The 13,312-nt window shown below is 38.9% G+C and overlaps 2 long non-coding RNA genes across 2 annotated transcripts; one reads left to right on the top strand and one right to left on the bottom strand.

The window, feature by feature from the left end:
* The first annotated feature begins 9,187 nt into the window (after positions 1-9,187).
* LOC128442660 (uncharacterized) lies at positions 9,188-10,636 on the top strand. Its single transcript, XR_008338864.1, has 2 exons — positions 9,188-10,212; positions 10,349-10,636. It is a non-coding gene; the product is annotated as an uncharacterized LOC128442660 (long non-coding RNA).
* On the bottom strand, positions 10,239-11,144 carry LOC128442659 (uncharacterized). Its single transcript, XR_008338863.1, has 2 exons — positions 10,687-11,144; positions 10,239-10,481 (listed from the first exon to the last, which is right to left on the bottom strand). It is a non-coding gene; the product is annotated as an uncharacterized LOC128442659 (long non-coding RNA).
* Between the last annotated feature and the right edge of the window lie 2,168 nt (positions 11,145-13,312).

The following is a 13,312-nucleotide window of genomic DNA, read 5'->3' as shown; positions in this document are numbered from 1 at the left end:
TTTTTTTAGCTTCTATCAGCCCAAAGGAGACAAGGAGTTTTTGAGGAGCAGCAAGTTTACTTAAAGCCTCCGGTTTTCCCAATATAATCACTTTAGCATTTGGCTCCAGTGGGATTTTCAGTTTATTGGAGAAGATACTGAATATTTCATTCCAAAGGCTCTCTATTCTGGGGCAAATTACAAAACTGTGGATTAAAGTGACTTCTTGGATCCAGCATTTGCTGCAAAGTGGGGAAACATCTGTAAATATTTAGTTGAGTTTACATTTAGAATTGTACAACATGCAGCAATCAGATCAGGCAATGTCTAGCAAATTTCGAAGCAAGTATGAATATAGCTTTCTTCCCCAATGGTTTGAGATTGTTGACCCACCTTATCCTTCCATAAAACTCAAATGAAACGGTATTTATGTTTTGTTGAAAATTTGTAAATGAAAGATATCAAGTCATCTGTATCTGCCTGCCTGTTCAAACAACCATCAAGATTATCTGGACTTGCAGTGCTGTAGTCTTGCATGTATGTTTTCTCATAATCTCTAATCTGAATATAACTGAAAAAATCCTCATATGTTCCATTTGTTTTTGTCCTGCAGCTCTTGGAAGGAGGAATATAGTTCTCTGCTTGGTTCTTCTACTGGGAGAACTTCAATTGTTTGCGATAAAACAACTGTGTCTATGTAAAAAGGAAAGAAACCCTCTCTTTCACTCCATATTTAGCTGTTTGCTTGTTAATGCAAGTAATTAAACCTAAATATTATGATCTTAATATGTGTTGTCCATTATGAAAACGTAAAATGTATTGTAATGCAAATACAGTTAAAAATGAATTGTAAAGTTATAGGCTTAACAAGAGAAAACACAAAACTGTAAGTAACAGATCTTTTATGTTGTGTAAAAATGGGCAAACACAATATATAGCATTTGTCATGATTCTGCCTAAGACTCCTTAATTATGGAGGTTTTTTCTTGTGTTCATACCAGGTTTCCCATTTTAATTGGTATTTAAGTAAAATCCTCAATTCTGTCTATGTCAAGTCGTCTGTTTGGTCTCTGCCTGTTTGGTCTCTGTCATCTCAAGCTCCTTATCCTGCTTTGTTTTTCCTGAACAGTTTCAGTTGGCCTGCTTGTTTCCTGCCACTTATTTTGTATTTCCAATAAATTAAGTTTTTTAGAATTGGACCTGCCTCCTATCTCGCTCCTGCTTTTGGGTCCACCTGCTCTCTAAAATCGTGGCAAGTGAGAGTGCTTTGGACCAATTGTTTTTGGATACAGATAGCTAGTAATAACTTCTGACAAAAAAAGCACTTAATGGAACTTGACAAGAATTATGGCAGATACTGTAGGAGTTCAGAGTGCTATATATATAAGAACAAGTAATCTTAAGATCAGTGTGCTGAGGAATGAGCAGCTCTGGCACAGAGTTGAAAAAAGAAAGTGACTTGAGGGCAGTTTGGAAATAAAGAAACAATGTCTTGTACAAAATGTCAAAAGAACCTAAAATATTAGCCAAATAAAAAAAAATACAGATATATGTGATTTTGTCGATGTTGTGAAGGAATTGTATTAAAGAGCTTTGCGACGAATGCGCAGATGAGAAGAGACAAATACCAGTTAGTTACCCATGCATTTAACCAACAATTTAACCACCTAATACTGGAGCAAATTGCAGTCCGCAGTGACAAATCTCTTATGGAGAGGATAACGCCCCCACACAGCAAGCTCACCACATTGCAGCAAGAGAGGCAGGTTAGCTGTTTGACCAACTTGTAACTTATAACTAGGTCTTTTCACTTAGAGCTTTATTAACCTGGTTTCAATTTGATGCTTGGATGTCATGGAGGAGAGGTTGGTGAGCCCTTACTCCGTTGAAGATGTTCTATATTTAAACAAGACATTGTGTGGCTGTTCTTAACCAAGGGACCTTTAGGACCTTTTCCAGCATAAACACTGACCTTGTCAAACTGGGTCTTAGGTCAAGGTTTGCAATAAAGGTTTGGTTAGGCCATCCACAGTGAATAGAGGTCAATGTAATGTCCTATTAAGAGCAAACATCTGTGTGTGTGTGTGTGTGTGTGTGTGTGTGTGTGTGTGTGTGTGTGTGTGTGTGTGTGTGTGTGTGTGTAAACCTTAATTTACAGGTGGTTTATTACGTAGTAATATGAAGAGATTGTTAAGTAACAGTAAAGTAAATATCAGCAAATTCAATATAACAAGGGGATTTTTCAGGCCACAGTAGAGGCTGCTGTTAATGCTGTTCTGTTTAGAGTTATAATGCATGTGAATGTCAAGGGTGTGTTATTTTAGTCAGTCACCTTTTTGGTCAGCCCAGGCGACACTGTGGGTCCTAAGGTTCAAGAGTCAACAGCTACATGACTTCTTGTCTGTGGTTCAGGGGGTCATGAAGAGTGTAATAGTTTTTATTGGAACAACAGTTGTTGCAATTCTGTAGATGGGTCTCACGCATATGTGAGCTGCTTCTGCTTATGTGTGTTGTCTATCTCATTATCTATAAACTAATGCTAGCTAATTAACTAAACTGTAATTTACAGTAAAGTTTTACATCCACCCTTTCACACACACACACACACACACATTTATACAGTTCACAAATGTGTAGCACTTTCTCTATAAGAAGGGGAAATTTGGGCTTCGGTATCTTACCCAAGGACACGTCTGTGGGAAGGGGAAGAAGTGGATCGAGTTAGAAACCTTCCTGTTAGAGGACGACCGCTCTAACCCCTGAGCCACAGTAACTAAGCTATCTATAGCTATCCCGTTTGAACCATTATAATGTGGTATTGTTGGTGATAAATCCTTTAATAAAGTAATTGAAACTGATTTTTTACAGAGTTACTCAGTTAGTAAGAATTAGTTAGATAAGTTACTGAATCTTAACTTTATATGTATATTTTATTCTGTTTTACAGCACCATTCTCAGTCAGTTCAGGGGATTCAATCATTCATCATCCATGCATGTTAATGCTGAAGATATATAGGTACTTATGCTCCTCACTCAATTCTACTTAAAGAACCAAGAACTGTTTGCAGCATCTGCATTCACTCTTTTACTGTAGTGGATAAAATGGTCCAAGCGGTTCACAACATTTAAACATTCAACAATCTCTATCACAGGATAATGCAATACTATGGTAGTTACTGTTTATTAACCATTTGTATACCTTATTGTAATCAGAGTGGATTTATTTTTAGTGGAAAGGTTATATCATTATCATAAAGATAATGATATTACCTATTAATCTTTCTACCATGCTCTTATATATGTTGAAACTATCCATATGTTTCAAAGCATACTCTGTAACTACCAAAGTACTAAGTTAGCCTATATGATGGCCTGAACGACCCACGTATTTTATCCCTTACATGTGGGCTATACCACCTATTATTATAACAATTCATTCTTATAGAATTACCGACCAAACCCCTCTACTCTGCTTCTATTTTACTATGTAATTACCCGGTATATCTATTGCTGCAACCTGTCATTATAATGATCTTTGTCGATTTTACTTTTTTGTTTATTAACAATTTATTCATCTTACTCCGTGATTAACACATCGTTAATGGCCTGTCAATTAAAGGGTAACTCAGTTTCATTTTCATTCAGACGAAAAACCAGCCCTGCATTTTAAACAAAAACGAAGGGCAGCAGCGTTTCCATACTGAGAATCTCATATACTCAGTGACTGGAACCGAAGCTTGTTTCTGTTCAATCAAAACATGAGTGTAAATATCAACCTTCAGAAAGCTTAATCTGTTTTTATACAAATGCAGATGAACTCAACAAAAATGCATTAATTTAATGCTCGACTCCTGCTCTCCCACTCATCTTCATTGTAAGAGCAAAAATCTGGAAAAAAAAAAATCATCCGAGCAAAATTTAGTGTAAATAATATAAACATATGTAGATAAGATATATAGGTAGAGGATTACTGCTTTATAATTACATATCATCAGATGTTGAAGAGGTTACAAATGTGGCTGATTTTCAAGAGAATATTTCTGTGTGGAGTGTATGCTATAACCATGATGTTAATGAGTTCATTCAGAACATGTTGTTTCATCATGTACAAGAAGAAAGAGGGTGGTGATTTAGAAGCACTCCACATCAGAGTTGGATCTTATTCTTACAAATGAGGAAAATATGATGGATGATATTCAGTATCAAAGCAAGTCATGTAAAAGTGATCAATGTGTCTTGTAAATGTAATTACAAGAAAAAATTACAACATGGGAAATTCTGGAGAAGCCCATAAGGAATTGAAAAACTTTGATTGGGTTTAGTACTATCTAATTATGATGTTGATAACAAATGGAGACTAATTAAGGCAATAAAATCAGGCCAGGCTTTGAAAGTATTGCAAAAAATGAAAATTAGAGAAATAAATTGTGTTGCAATAAAAACAATGACTCCATAGTACTCAAAAGCACTTCAGGAATGTCAGAGTAAGAAACGTAATAGTGATAATACAATACTCAAGAAAAATATGAGGATTATAAGGATTTTCAAGTCAAGGCGCCATACACTTCAAATTTAATTGAAATTAAGTGAATTGAAATATTAACAAAATCAACCAATTAATCAATGCATGCATCTCTAAACAGCTGTAACTTTAAATAAAGTTATTACTCATTTGAAATAGTAATACAAATTGAAAATCAATGTGGCAGTCAGTGTCATTGTTGTACAAATAGATAAATGTAGCCTATGTGGGTCACAAGGGTAAAAATATGTTTGGTTCATTATGAAACTGTATGGAGCTAGAGGACGTGGCTTATGACACATTTGTGTTCACACTGCTGAAAAAATATTGCCACAGGCAGATTAGACCACCTCGAGTGATCGAATATTAAATAACATTTAACATGTCCTCTATTCGTCTTGGGTGCGTTAACATGTCTACTCGTTATTGGATCACCTGAGACGCATGCCAATTTATAGATGTTTCACTCAATAACAATGCAAATAATAAACAACTTTATTCATATAGCATCTTCCAAAACCTTACGCTGTTACTAATTGATTTGCAAAGAGGACTAAGAAAAGCAAGAAAATTAAACATCAAAGACAATCAGCAAATTAATGCAATGGCATTTAAAATCAAAGACCGCAAAAAAATAAAGCACTCAAGTAATAGTATGTTTTGAGGGATACAATAAAACCAGGTGGTTGGGGGCCAGACAGAGGTTTCAAAAGTTACATTTTGTAATTTATTCAAAAACACAGACAACCAATGAAAGGGGGATATATGCTCATAATGTTGAGAGAAAACTGTGCATTTAACACAAAAGTACACTTCAGGCAATTCCATCTGTGCTAGATGTGACTATCATAAGAAGCAGGAGGGAATAATTTGCATGTGTATTAATATGAAAGAATTGGTGTCAGAATAGCGATGCAAAGCCAATGGTGAATTGTCACTCTAAGTGTCAGGGCCGACTCGTGGACCACCCTGAAAAGAGGTTGTCAAGGGTCAGATTTTGCCATTGACCCATTTACGCAGCAGGAAATTCTCTGTGATGAGAGTATGGATCTCCACGAGGGCTGACTTGTTTATCGAATTTTAAAAGGTTAAGTGACACCATTTAACACCAGGGTCAATTCATCGCGACTGCTTCCTGCTGCATCTGTCTTGCTGATCCCCAGCTCTGCGCGCTACACAGACAATTAACAGGCCTACCGCTGAGGACTCGGTTGTTTATTTGAACGCATATTGCCTTTGGACAACAGTGGCCACTCATCCCTGGGACACGCACAAAGAGAACATCCAGATGTCACGGAGGACGCTGGGTACTCACGTGAGAAAAAGGACAAATGCACATTTTATGAGGGTAACAACAGAGAGATGAAATGGGCTCAAAGTCATGTGTGAAGCCTCATTAAATGTCAAAAGAAACAGTATTTTCTATTCGAGGACAGCAGTCAAATGTCTGTGTTGATGAACTGACGACATAATAGCTGCATTATACACAAACAGCAGAGGAGCTCCAACATATTGTTTGTCTGTTTTATTGATTGTGGAGATGAAACATCCTGACAGAATATAGCTGTTGATATTTTCAGTTTGTCAACAAATCTGATGAAAACACCATGAACAAACAATTACCTAGTGTTGTAGACAAGTGTTTGTGTTTGTGTGGAATACAATTGTTCAGGGAATTTCTTAGACTTTTTGAAAAAAAAAAGTAACCTGTATATTTGTCAGCTGATATAAAGTCTTGAACAAGAAACAACTGGACAGAATTCCCTAACTAATGACACACAGACTGACTGATTTGATCTTTTCCTGGCATCTACATACTAATTCCACAAACATCTGCGGGAACACAAATCTCACGAATCGTCATCTTAACCAGCTCTACACTTGTCAGGTGTGTCCTTTATGGCCCGGGGAAGTACGATGTTGAATTTGGTGCGATTCTGACACACAATACTTCCAATATTGACATAATCTTCATTGCAGATTTATCAGGTAGGATAAATGCAAACCTCACTGTGCTCAATACTGTTCATAAAGAAGCTCTGCACACAACGTCCAGCACACACACAATAAAATGTGACAGTATATTGTCAAACTGTTTGAGGAGGACTCACTAATGACAAGGATTAATTCTGAAGGAAGCTCCAGAGCAAATAAAAAAGCATTCTTTTTAAAATTAGAGTACACAGGTATAATTCACTATTGCATTTTCAAAAAACTGCAACCAGCATTCCCACAGGCCAGGCAAACAGCCAATTCATGTGAAGAACTACCAATGCAGGAGTTTACTGGAAAATATAAAAATGTAACAGTCTTAAGCTTTCACTCATTTTAACAACTTTATTACCTTTCATACATATTAGTGTACGTCATAGAACTTCTGTGTGCGTTCAGTCTCAGTTTTTCTCTCCGTTTGAATCTTAATGAAGAAGGATGTGATAAATTGATGCTTTTCTAATGTGCCGTTATGGGGCTCCACTCTGCTCCCCTTAAGTCTTATGGTTATCAGTGATTAAAGCCCATCATTTAACTTAATTATTAGTTTTACTGCTAAATAGCTGCTTTATTGCTCACAGCCCTGACCTGCTGCGATAATAAAGACAAACCCTGCATTTCCTCTGAACCAGAAAGAATTAATAAGAGAAATCGTTATTGTTCATGTAATTATTGTCAGTTAATATGGGCAAATAACCTGCAGCTGTCTATCCGTTCAGACTCGCGCCTCAGCCCCATGACGGGTGATTAAGAACGATCCATATTTGCCCGACAGGAAAGGCTGCTTTTTCCATGCCTATGTGCAACCAAAGAAACGAGATATCCTCAACTGTGAAATATGTAAAAGTGGAAAAAAAACATGTCTGTCATTGCAGGCAGTCTGTCATTGCCAGTCTTGATTAGTTCAAACCCTGCTGAGCTCAGTGCACTGTCCCAGCCCTCCTGACTCGAAGACAAGGTCCTCTGGGTTTTAGCTGTGACAGATTGAGGGTGTCAGGAGGGACTCCCAAGGGTTTGTGTGTCTCTGTGTGGAACCGTGTGCAGTCATGTGTATGTGTGTGTGTGTGTGTGGTACCCATTTCAGTGTGTGTACATGCATTTTCCTTTGTGCATCAGTGCATAATCTAATTTGTGTTCATTTCTGTGTATGTGCTCGCTACCCACACAGTGTGCGTGTGTGTGTGTGTGTGTAAACACTTGCCTAAATGTGTGTATTTGCATGTGTATGTGTGTGTGTTGGAGGCTAAATGTACCAGGGCCAAAATTTCGTCTGTGAATCACGTCTCCCATCAGTCTGACAGTATTAAGCCAAGCCAAATCAATACCCTGAGGGCCTCCGATCCCTGCAACTGTACGACACACAGAGAGAGAGACAGACAGACACACTACATCAGTTGTCTCACAACTTTTTTCACCAACTTCAGAAGCTGAGAGAAGTTCACAGCGCCCCCAACTCCCAATTTCAACAATCATAAATAATGAGGGAAGCAATGGCTAAAAAACAAAGGATCCAATTTTAGAGAAAAAAAATCACAATAGCATCAGCAAGACCTTGTTTGTTTATTTTTCCCACTTAAATCATTTTCATTCAACTTGGTTTCACTTCATTTCCCCCCCACAGCACAAACAGCGACTCTAGGAGATGCCCACAGAAAGCTGCATCTTTGGGTAGAGAGTAAAACAGCCAGGACTACACTGCTAGCTCCGCTGTCAGGAGTGAGTCAAAGGAACAACTGTAGCATGTCTTAGTCACATGCCACCGTTCTATCTCTGTCTCCATGCTTGCCTCCACTCTTTCATTTTAACCAGCTTCTGGTTCCTCTTGAAAAGGCTGTTTGAAAATGAAATTGTTCATTTTAATCATGCTGCCAGCAAACCAAAGCAAACTGAACCGTTTATTTAAGGAAATTGAATTACACAAGTGGATGACAGAGTGGTGCAAACTATATATATATATATATATATATGAATCCGCTCAAGGTGAAAATGTTTCTACTTGAATATTGAAAGTTTAAGTGGAAATGTTTTAATAACTTTCCCGGGGCTTTATGAGTTAATTTCATGAATGTACGCTGACAATCTGCCAACTGTCAAAATAAAAGCAAAATGTTATTCAAAGAACTTCATCAAAATGAATGAAATAGAATATTATTTTAAAAGTTATAAAAAAGCCAAAAGGAAATACCCAAAGCTCAGTTGAGCTGTCACATAAACACACAGCTGCTACTTACTTTGTAAGTTAGCTACAGAGGCTGTTTCAGGTGAATGAACAGTGACTGCACAGTCCAGTGGTCAAATTTGCAAGAATGAAGAGAGGTGATTCAGCAGGCGACTGTTTTTTTGCCAAAAATCATTAAAGACATACTGCACCACCTGGTCAGCACAAAACAGCAGACAGACACATGAGGCAGCTAGCTGGTGAACATAGTTGAGCATTTAGCAGCTAAAGAGACACATATTTCCCTTAGGGGTTCATAGAGTCACACAACAAAGCTAAAACGACAAAGAATATTGGATATTGGATATTTTTAAAATAAATGCTAATGGTGCTTCATTTCTACTAGATATAAGCAAATACTATGAATAAAGATGTGTCTTCACTTCCTCCTGTTATACAATAATTAAGCTAAAAGATCTGGGGCCGTATTCACAAAGCATTTTATCTTAGCGCTAGGAGTGCTCCTAACTCGCGCTAAAACATTTTACGTAGGAGTTTTTTCTTAAAAGTTATTCACAAAGCCTTTGAGACCTACTCTTACTAAGGATACATCACTAAGAGTGAACTAAGAGTGACGCGCCGTTGCTATGGATGACGTTGATTCTCGTGCACGAGTTTAGAAGCGGTCAGTGCGGTGATTGGTTGTTCAGACGAGCCCACTAAATTACCGAAAAACAAGGAAATAGACTAGGCTAGAAATGAATTCCTATGAAGTAGTTATGGACAGTGCAGTTAGCAGAATACACGCATGATGACAAGTTTGTGCAGACCACGATAATGACGTTGTAGCCTGCACGTTCAAGAGAGAGAGAGAAAGCAAACAATAAAAATACGTAAATTGCTTTCAATCAAGGAGGCAATTAAAAGCACCCTGCAAAATACTATCCAATGAGCATTTTTCAGCACTTAAAACACTTTAAATAACAGCCCATACCGCCGTTCAAGTCCCCCTATCATGATGGATGTTGAAAACGTGAAACGCAAGCGAAAGGCCAATTGGTCCCAGGACCAATTGTTACTACTTGCCCAGTTTGTGCTGGAGCGGAGGGGGGTAATAAAGGGTAGATTCGGGGCTGGAGTGACCAGTAAGAAGAAGCGGGAGGCATGGGAAGAAATATGCGTAAACATAAATGCTTCCTTCCCTGCTGTTTGTCGCTCTACCGACGATTGCGAAAGACGTTGGTATGCCCTGCAATCACAGTGTAGGTTTGAGATTGCCGACTATAAAAGAGCTGTTGCGGCTACAGGTAAGTCCATTATTATCATTGCTTGCATTAATTTGGGAAATGCATTTGCATGTCTTAAATTTACAATTAACAAAGGCTACAGTGATATGAAACGTGAATGAAACTGAAATTTAATTTGTTGGAGGAGGATCTGCACCAAAGCCGTTGTCCCCGGTCGCATCGGTGGTGTACGCCGTCCTAGGCTCGGACGCAAGCATTACTGGCCTTCAGGGTGCAGCTGATCCTGCAGTCGAGTTGCTAAAGGAGATTGAGGGGTATGCATGCAATGATTTCAAAAGGCTTCATGAAAAACCTTTCTGTTTAATATTTACAGAAGAATTACAACGTGCAACTGGTCAACCCACTTCCCAAAAATGTGTTACAAATTAAATATATATATATTCCCCACAGGAGAAATGAAGATGAAAGTCCAGCTGCAGCATCACATCACACAGCTCTTCCTCTTCCACCCCTTTCTCTTCCAACTCTCCCTCTTGGTGCACCCACTGGCTCTCCTCTCCCTCCTGCTGCTGGTACCAGTTCACTGTACGAGAAGAAATTGAGGATGGAAATGAGGGTTTTAAAAAGGCAAAGAAAGGTCCTCAAAGCGAAAGAGTGGCTAATAAAAATGAAGACAGAATATTACAGTCTTAAGATCGAAAAGTTGAAAAATTGAAAAAATAAATGTTATGAACTACACATGTGTGTTGACTGATTTGTGCCAAGGTGTTAAAATGTGCCAACAATACCTAAAATGTGTATTCACAAAGTGATCCCTAAATGCCAGTCCACTCGGTTCCACACGGCCAAATTCATTGTCATATTGTCGAGCGCCATCATCATCATCATCGGGGTCATCGTCCTCTTCATCGTCATCATCGTCTGGCTGTGGAATGTTCCTCCGCTTGCAGAGGTTGTGTAGAATGGCACATACAGTGATGACTGTGCTTGCCCTCTCTGGGGTGAGGCGTATTTCGCCGTGGAGTACATGAAACCGACGTTTCATCTGCCCAATTCCTCTCTCCACAACATTTCGTGTATGTTTGTGTGCTCTAACATATATGGAGGAAAACGGTAAACAATAATAAATATGGATTTAACAAATAAAAGGCGTCAAAGAGCCAATACGATGTGTTTTACGCATAGGACTAAGCGTAATCTGCGTAATCACTTACATGTTATACTTTAGCTGTGCTCCCGGTTGTGGATTGAGGTGGGGTGTCAAAAGCCACGTCTTGCAGGGATAGCCACTGTCACCCAGCAAGTGACACCCAACTGGTACATGGTGCCTCTCAAAAAGCTGCCTCAGACCGCTCTCCATTAAAATGCGCGAATCATGGGTAGCTCCAGGCCACTTTGCAACAACATCCAGTATGTTGAAATTTGCATCAAAAACAACCTGCGTGTTGATGGAATGCACTTTCTTCCTATTGACGAACACGTCCTCATCTTTTGATGGAGCAATTATTTTTATGTGCGTCCCGTCAATAGCACCGACCACACCGGGCATACCTGCAATCGCCATGAAGTTGGCTTTGATCCTGTGTAATTGTTGAATGTCCAAAGGAAACCGGATAAACTGTTGGATGATATGTGGTCTAGCTAGCGCGTTGATAGTTTGGTTTATGGCACGGCTGACTGATGGTTGTGATATTGCTAAATCGTCGGCATTGCAAAGTTGCATTTTCCCTGTTGCTAAATAACGTAGTGTTACTAAACATTTTATTTCGGGACTAATGGGATTATTCCTGTTAGTCGGGGATGTTATTGCATCCCGCACTAAGTCCACAACAAGTTGAATACCCTCACGATTTAGCCTATATCTCTTGATTAACTCACGGTCTTCCATTGTCTCCAAAGCATTTCGTCTCGCAGCCATTTTAGGATTCTTTGTGAATAGGTCTTAGTGAGTTAGGAGTCCTCTTGAGGACTTTTAAGCTCTCCTTGACTTAGGTGCTACTTTTAGGCCTAAAATACTTTGTGAATTGCTCTTAGTGAAAAAAGTTAGGAGTCCTACATTTAAGAGTGACACGCCCATTATTTTTAGGAGTTACTCCTAAATTCGCCAGTTAGGACCTACTTTTAGCCCTAAAATCCTTTGTGAATACGGCCCCAGATGTAGTAGTGATGGTGGTGTGGAGCCACAGTATCGACTAAACACCAGTAAGTTCTAGCCTTTAATCATAACAGTTTTTTTATCTACCGTTTATGGAACTTGTCGGCTCGGCTGCTTAAGAGTACAGCAGCGGAGCCGACAAGTTATCTTCGACAAGGTGTCGAAAACCTTCGCCCTCAACAATACTTAAGAGTAGCATATCCATCTCGATGAACTTGCAGATCCGTTGGGTAATTTTCTCTGCTCGTTGTGCATCGCAGCTCCACCATGCTAACACCAAGTTGATGCTAGGTTGAGCCCGAGAGCAGGATGCGCCGCCACTAACCAGGGCCGGATGTGCGAGTGGCCAAAAGTGTAGTTATTGGAGGTTTAAAATTGTAGCGCTCAAAGCAGCTTTCCAAAGTCTGTGTTAACATCTATGACATAATGAATCATATTTAGGAGTTTTCTAGATTCCATATTTTTACAATACGCACTACAACCAAAATGTGGCAAAATAACAAAGGTATATGTAAACATAAATCTCTCAGATGCTATTGTAGATGTAAAACTCAGTATGAAATGGTGTGATGACATATTAATCAGTTCACAGTAGTTTGTTATAAAAGTTTAAATGAAAATTGAATTAACAATCAAATCCCTGTCCAGAAAGTAGAGAGCAAGCAGTATGAAATGAGTGGTTGGCAGCATGCATTGGTGTAATGTCAAAAGATAGACAGGCAGAAAGAGATGGAGAGAGAGAGAGAGAGAGAGAGAGAGAGAGAGAGAGAGAGATCAAGCAAGCATGTTTAGCTCTGTGTCCCCTGAGGGGACCCATGTCCAGATGGCTCATTGGAAAGAATCCTCCCCCCTCGTACACTAGAGTCCTGTCTCTCATGCAACACAGAAGGCTTGTTAGTCCACACTATTCCTTATTACTGTGGTCTGTGGTTTTTAATCCACAGTGTCTGTGCTGTATTTGATGCGTTCATCAAGTCTTTTCTCTGAATTTATCTCTTTCAATGTATTTCTTATTAAGTTCCTGTTCTCAGCCAGAATAGCAACTGAAGAACTCGTGTTTGGAGTGAAATTATATGTTTGAGTACAAATGTCAGGCTCAATAGAATAGAATTAGCTCTGCAAATGATAAGGGTTTACAAATGGCTGATTTTTCTTTTCTTTCACTATCAGGAGGTGCAGGCTTAGGATGACAAAATGTTTAATTATCTCCGTTCCTCTATTTTCTGAAAAGTCCCAGTCAGCAGCGTTGCTTTTCACCA

The sequence above is a fragment of the Pleuronectes platessa genome, chromosome 6 (assembly GCF_947347685.1).
Source record: "Pleuronectes platessa chromosome 6, fPlePla1.1, whole genome shotgun sequence".
In the NCBI taxonomy this organism is placed as follows: Eukaryota; Metazoa; Chordata; class Actinopteri; order Pleuronectiformes; family Pleuronectidae; genus Pleuronectes; species Pleuronectes platessa.
The sequence above is the reverse complement of the archived record's forward strand: the minus strand, read 5'-3'. Positions and strand labels throughout refer to the sequence as shown.